Source organism: Artemia sp. Qi Xiang Cuo, chromosome 5, assembly GCF_049724085.1.
Source record: "Artemia sp. Qi Xiang Cuo chromosome 5, ASM4972408v1, whole genome shotgun sequence".
Taxonomy (NCBI): Eukaryota; Metazoa; Arthropoda; class Branchiopoda; order Anostraca; family Artemiidae; genus Artemia; species Artemia sp. Qi Xiang Cuo.
In genome coordinates, this window is record NC_142798.1 from 9223064 (window position 1) to 9231167 (window position 8104).

An 8104-nucleotide genomic window follows, 5' to 3' on the forward strand; every position below is an offset into this window, starting at 1 on the left:
TGGGTTAAAGTGACCTTGATTCAGGATATTCATTTATATTTTTGATAATTTTTACATCCAAACCCCCTTTGTGAATGGGGGGGGGTTTTTTCCCGCCCCCCCCCGGCCGCCGTGGAAAATACTCCCGAGGCAAGACCTATTTTCATTTCACCCGTGGTGTGACGTAAAAATCGAGTGAATACCTGTTTTGGTTAATACATTAGCTGGCTGGCGCTAGACTTTTTGAATATTTATTTGGAATATTTTGTTTGGCCTCACGTCAAGATAAGTCTTTTGCTTTTTTTATCTTGCTACTGATAATCATGGCTTTTAAACAGTTTGATCTTGCTCTTGCAAAGTTCAAGGATTATCCCCTCTGTCCAGTAAGAATAATCAAAGCTGGTAAGGATACACGAGGCAAGCCAGTTTATACGGCATTTTGCTATGGATCGCATGATAAATTTCGCCTCGTGGATGCAAATCTCCAAGTTTATGATCCTACCACTGTTAATTTGCCCGCTCCTTCTTCAAAAAAAGCTTTTGAAGAGCTTGCTACTACGCCTGATATTTACATGAGACTATCAAAAACATACCTTGCGATGAGAGGTAATGATAAGAGCAGAGCAAATGGCCCAGCATTAGCATTATCTAGCAGTATTATCCCGATACAACAGAGACTCGTAGCTACCCAAGCTGAACTGGATAAAACCAAAAATGACCTGATGGACAGTATAACTCAAAAAGTTTCGGAAAAACTGGCGAGCTCAGACTCTCTTAAGGAATCGACTGAGCTTATTGCTAGTCAAATTTATGATGCTCTCATGATTGAATTTAACCCCAAGTTTCAGCGAATTGATAAGTCGCTAAAGGGACTGAGTAATGAACTTGAAAATTGGGAATGAGGGGGAATGAGGACAGACTGAACAGGCTTGAGAATAAGTTGGATAGTTATGAACAAGAATCACTACTAGACAGCCTGGTTTTTCACGGTGTTAGGCAGAAAACTGGTGTTGACACTCGTTCTGCTGTGTTGTTAACTATTAATCAGAAGATGTCTTTGCCTGAAATTAGTACAAATGAGGTCGTGAACGTGTATAGACTTAGACTGAATAATGCTGCTACAGCTGATTCAACTCAGGCGGTTCCATCTGCTCCAAGGGTCGCTCCGATAATAGTGAAGTTTTCGAGCAAAAGCATTGCTTGTAAAGTGTTCAAGGCCAAATCCAAGTTGGCCTCTAGTGGTAATTTTGTTGTTGAGTCTCTGACCAAGCAGAGACGAGATATTCTGAATGCGGCGAAAGACAAGTTCGGTCACCGGAATGCTTGGTCTGATCGGGGACAAATATTGGCAAAGCCTAGTGACGGGACTCCAATAAAAAAAATAAGGTCTCTCGCTGACTGTATCTAGTTGTTTTTTTTTGTTTTTTCTGTCTGTTTTTTTTTTTTTTTTTTTTTTTTTTTTTTTTTTTTTTTTTCTCTCATGGATTGTTTGTTTATTGTCCCTTTTCTTTTTTTTTATATAAACCAATTCAATAGTTTTTGGTTCATTTTTTTCTTCTCTATTTTTTTTTTTTTTTCTCAAAAATATTGTTTGTTTCTATTTATTTTTGTGTGCACTTTTCGGTAATTTTTTTCTTTTTATTACTTCGGCTGTGTCATTTTTCGATGTTAATATTTTTCTTCTGCATAGATACCATAGCTCTGCTGTGAAGTCGTTAACCTTTGGTCTGGTGAGTTTGGTCGCGGAGCGGATTTACTATCCACCGTAAGTAAAATCATTAATTCTTTTAGTGACCAGGGTGATGTTAACTCTTTGGGGGAACGTTTTGTTGAGTTACAAAATAATCCTTTAGATATAGAAAGTATAATTAATAATTCAGTTGGAAGTAGGAATAGGAATTATAATGATCCTAAATCGGTTATTGAAAGTAAATGTTTCGCAATTAAGTGGTTCTGCCTCTTCTAAACAAGATGGTATTTTCTCTGTGCTTCACCTAAATATTCAGGGGCTTTGTTCCTCTTTTGATGAGCTGAAACGGATCGTCAGTGGTGGAACTCCGGATGTTATTGGATTATGTGAAACTTTCCTGGATTCAAAAAAGGATATGCTTTTAGATATCCAAAGATTTAGGATGGAGAGGATGAACCGGAAACAGATGGCGAAAGGTGGCCTTGCCCTGTATATTGCCGATCATCTTGTATATAATTTTCGAAGTGATTTGAGTAGAAATGAGGAAGGAATCTTTGAATCCCTTTTTATTGAGATTAAGTCAGGTTGTAAGAATTTAGTTGTTGGCTTGTTTATACAGATCCCCTAGTGGATCTATTCCTTCGTTTATGAAAATTCTAGAAGAGGTTTTGGACTTACTCCAAAAGCATCCTTACGAACTAATCCTTATGGGGGATTTCAATATTAACCTGCTGGATCAAAATTCTGCTTCGGCTGCAGATTTTTTGTCAATGATGCTTTCTGCGGGAGCTCTACCTTCAGTTTGTATACCAACCCGAGTTACTGAGATGCATGCATCACTTATTGATAATATTTTTTCGTCACTAGATGTCTTAGATGATTCGGTGATTATTAGTGATATTTCTGATCATTTCCCTGCTATTTCACGGTATAGGACTGCTAATCGATCGCAGCGTAAAGTTTCGCCATCTAATCTCCCATTTTTCCGTTTTGGTGTCAGTGAGATCAGTCTACTTAAATCTCGTTTGACTGATCAGTCATGGGATAGTTTGGATTCTGAATCGGATTTTAACCGCTCTTTTGATTTCTTTTATGATTCAGTAAAAGAAGGTATCCTAGAAGTTTGCCACCAGAATCCAAAGCCTCATACACGAAAAGGATAGTACTGCTGAATCCGTGGATGACTCCAGGTCTCCATAAAAGCTGGAAAAGGAAAAATTATCTGTGGAAACTATATAAGGCTTCGTCATCTGCTTCTCATCATCAGCGGTTCAAGGCCTATAGGAATATATTTAAGTCTCTGTGTCGGAAGGCCAAGTCTCAGTATTATCACAGGAAATTTTCTGAGTGTGGAAAGGATGTTGGGAAGACATGGAAAATTATTAATTCTGTACTTAAACCTACTCCCCCTCCGCATTCGGTTCCAACAACGCTTATAGTTGACGTTAAAATTTTCAATGTATAATAAATTTTTAAGATATATCTTTGTTATTATTTTGATAATATCGGAAAAGCGACTGCTTCATCTGTGAGCTCTACAACTCCGTGTTGTGATTTCAGAGCCTATTTTGGACCCTCATGTTTAAAGTCAATGGTCTTGAACCCCGTTTCTGAGTTTGAGGTAGCTCGGATCGTAAATGCACTTAAAGGTTCATCGTCTTCAGGGCCAGACAGAATTCCTACAAGGGTTATCCGTGCCGTTCTTCCCGCTATTCTGTCACCATTGACTAAGCTTGTCAATCTGTCTTTCGTGAATGGAATTTTCCCTGAACCACTCAAGCGAGCTAAGGTTATAGTGCTGTATAAAGGTGGGTCCCGGAGTGATCCTGCTAATTATAGGCCAATTTCTCTTCTATCTGTTTTCAGCAAAATTTTTGAGAAGGCTATCCAGGCTTCTTAGTTTTCTGGATGTCAAAAATTTTTCCATGATTTCCAGTTCGGATTCCGAGCGAATCACTCTACAGAGCATGCTTGCGTATCTCTATTGAATTTCATTCATTTGGCAATAGATTTTGGTCTTATCCCGGCAGCTTTATTTTTGGATGTTCGTCAAGCTTTTGATTCTTTGACTCATCAGATTCTTCTTTGGAAATTATCGCATATTGGTATAAGATCAAATGTTTTTTCTTGGTTTGAATCATATCTTTCTGGTAGACTTATTTCAATTGATCCGCTTTTCCGAAGCCCTTCTGAAGTAGAATATGGTGTCCCCCAGGGATCTGTTCTTGGCCCCGTTTTATTTCTGATTTATGTCAATGATCTGATTTCAGCAGTCAAGAATACCAGTCCTCTGGTATGCTGCAATCTGTGTCATCCGGATGTTCCTTCGTGTCCCAATGCTACTTCTAATGAAGATTGCCTCGTTGCTTTTGCTGACGACAGCACTTTTGGGACTCTAGGGAGGACGGAATGTGATGTCAGATCTAATCTGGTGGCAATATTTGAGAGAGTAGTTTCATGGTTTGAGGCGAATTACTTGGCCTTGAATGTTACCAAGTCACATTTTCTTATTTTTCCTCGAATTGGTGTAGCTTTCCCTCAACTGACACAGCTTCAGGTGTCACAAGGCTTCTTGTGTAGACCAAAGAATCGGTTGGTCCGATTTCGTGGTATCCTGCTTGATGAGAACCTTTCGTTTAGACACCATATAGCCATGATTAGGGTTAAGGTCTGACGGAGTTTGGGTGTCAGTCGAAAACTCAAACACACCTTTCCTGGATCTATTCTGAAGCTTCTTTTTTTCTGCCTTGTCCAGTCATGTGTCTCTTATTGCCCCATAGTATGGATGTCTACTTTTCCTTCTACACTGCGGTCGCGTTCGTTCATTTAATATAAAACAACGCCGCAGGGTAATGTCACCCAACCGTATTAACCCAGACCGCGTCTAAAAAAAAAGGCTATATACATTATTTCTTGTGGTTGTTTTGTTTATCATCAGCTTCATGGCAATCTTCCAAAATCTCTTCAAAAAACTCCTCAGTTTATTTCTGATTCAGCTCCATATAACCTTCGTTCGTCACATAATATCTGCATTCCTCCTACTCCCACTGTGCGGTCAGATTTCAATCCCCTCATCGCTTGTCATCAGGTTTGGAACTCCCTGCCTTCTTCAGTACAGAAATGCCACTCTTTTGGCACTTTCAAGAGGATTCTTAAGGACCATTTAGTTAAGAATCAAACTGAATAATTTTTTTATTTTTTATTTTTTATTTTTTTTTTGTGGAGTTGATGTCCCCTGAATGGTTAGTTTGTTTTATGGTGGTTTTCTCTGCGCTATGACTCCCAGGCCTCAGGTATGATTATCATTTTTTATTGGTGAAACTTGTATAGTTCACTAAGGAGTAGCATTCATGAAGATAGGTTAAATTTTATTGCTTTCGCACCATTTTATTATAGTCTAATAATTACAGTCTGTTTCGACGACAGGAATTCGCTTATAGTAATTTTTTTTTTTTTTTTTTTTTTTTTTTTTTTTTTTTTTTTTTGAGTCTATTTAATATAATTAATTAATTTAGTTTATTTATTCTAATTTTTTCTATAGTTTCTATTTTATTTATATTTTCTTTTCTTCTTCATATGTGAGTAAGTGATCATTTTAAATTTTCTTTTGTTTTTTATCCTTGAGTATGTAATTCATATTGAGTATGTTTTTTATCCTTGAGTATGTAATTCATATGTCTTCCCTCTTTGTACAGGCCAATGAGCCTTTGAGGGATTTATAACATCTAATATTGTATGTGTATTTAATGAAGAATAAAACTTATCTTATCTTATCTATCTTATCTTATATTCAGTTTAATTATATTAGTTCTTGGCAAGGCTGTTAATTTATTTTGGAATAAAAAATAAAGAATAAAAAAAACTATTTTGAGTTTTAGCTATTGTAGGTTTCTATTTCTTCTGATCTTAGGTTAATACGGCCTTTACTTTTCTTTGAAAAACTTCTTTTTTTTTTTTTTTTATTAATTAAAAAAAATTTTGAAGGTGCTGTCACGACCTTATCTTTTATCTAATACCCTTGTCCAACATATTCCTTGAAATCGATGAAGATATACTAAAGAGCAGATCATGAAATCGATGAAGATCTAAAGAGCATTTATTGAAATTAGTTAAAAAAAATTTCCGAAAAATAAGTTTTCCAAAGAAAAGTAAAGGCCATTTTAAATTTAAACTCAACAGATACAAATACCTGTTAAAATTCAAATTCAAAACAACCAGAAATTACTATTAAACAATAAATGAAGCCCAAAACGAACAGAAATTAAATAAACAATCATAGCAAATAACATACAACAAGTAATAATATAAATGATTAAATAGGTTCTAAAGTGGGCAATGCTTAGATTGGATATGAAGATCAAGCTTAAAACGAAAAAAAAAAACATTTTTGCTCTTGAAGTATAAATGAAAGTATAAAACGAACAGAAATTAAATAAACAATCCATCGCAAACAAACATACAATAGATATTAATGTAAATGAATAAATAAATCTTAAAAGGAGTTAAACTTAAATTGAATATGCAAATCAAGCTTGAAACGAACATAAATCACTACAAACAAGAGTTTGGGTATCGCCTCCTTCTCTCACTGTAAAAGTCTAATGAAGCAGTAGGTTTTAGACCCCAGGAAATAGATTACAATGCCTGCCCTCTGGACCGTGGGGGACTGTGTCTATACCGGAGTTTTTGTTGATACCTTTGAACTATCAAACAGTTCGTGGTAACGAACTGTAAGTAAGGAGTGGCCCGGCTGAATGGTAACCGAAACTCTAGAAAACGGGTTTTGGATACTAATAGATACATCAAAAGAATCAGATTTTAATGCCGATTTTAAATATATAAGTTTCATCAAGTTTAGTTCTACCCATCAGAAAATTGAAAATTTGACTGATTTTCGAAAAAAAGGGGAAAGACCCTATAAAAGTTATAGAACCTTAATGAAAATCACACCATCATATTCAGCGTATCAGAGAACCATAATGTAGAAGTTTCAAGCTCCTATCTGCAAAAATGTGGAATTTTGTATTTTTTGCCAGAAGAAAGATCACGGATGCGTGTTTATTTGTTTTTTTGTTTTTTTTGTTTTTTTTTTGTTTTTTGTTTCCCCAGGGGTGATTGCATTGACCCAGTGGTCCTACAATATCGTGGAAGGGCTAACTGGAACGGAAATTAAAAGTTCTAGTGCCCTTTTTAAGTGACAAAAAAATGGAGGGCAACTAGGCCCCCTCCCACGCTCATTTTTTCCCAAAGTCACCCGATCAAAATTTTGAGATAGCCATTTTGTTCAGCATGGTCCAAAATATGATAAATATATCTTTTAGGATGGCTTAATCCCCCGAAGTCCCTAGGAGGAGGGCTGAAATATGCGAACTTTACCCAATGTTTGCATATAGTATTGATTATTGGGAAGTATACAGACGCTTTCAGGGAGGATTTTTGTCTGGTATTGGAGGGGCTGGTCGGGGTTATGTAGGAGGATCTTTCCATGGAGGAAGTATTCATGGGGGAAGGGACATTGCTATGAAGGGGGTGCCGGATTGCCCAGCATTATTTAAAAAAGATTAGAAATTAAATATAAAAAAACATGTTTTTCAACTGAAAGTAAGGAGTGACATCAAAAATTAGAACGAACAGAAAATATTACGTATATGATTGGATTTACCCCCTAGTCAATACCTCGCTCTTTAAGCCAAAGATTTTTTAGTACTTTCATAAGAGCTATTTATTCTAAATAATGGCCTTTGTGATTAAGGTGTCATTTTCAAAGAACTGGAACAAAATTCAAAGGTTACCGTAAAGAGTAAGGTATTGACTAGGGGGCGAGCCCCCTAATATACGCATTAAAAATATATGAAAATAGAAGTTCGTTATGTAAGTTAATTCGTAAACTACGTATGTTTATTACTAATAAAAACATTCGTAAATAAAATTGAACAAGTTTAGAGAATGCCATTTAACCAAATAAAAGTAAAATTAATATGCAAATTCTGTTTTAATTACTCATGTACGGTGAGCCAAATCAAACCCTGAATTAATTCAAAGACGTTCAAAAATAAAAAAAAAAAAAAATTTTTTTACCTGAAAATAAAGGAACAACGTTAAAACTTAAAACGAACCGAAATTACTCCGTATATGAAAGGGGCTGTCCCCTCCTCAACGCCTTGCTCTTTACGCTAAAGTTTGACTTTCTCACAACTCTATTTTTTTAAACAATAAAAAACTTTAGCGCATAGAGCGAGGCGTTGAGGAGGGGACAGCCCCTTTCATATACGGAATAATTTCTGTTCGTTTTAAGTTTTAACGTCGTTCCTTACTTTCAATTAAAAAAAAATTGTTTTTTTTATTAATTTTTTTTTTAAAAATGGCTATTTGAAAAGTTTTATCGGATGGTTTTGGGGAAAAAAGGGTGTGGCGGGGGCAAGGGGCCCTCCGATC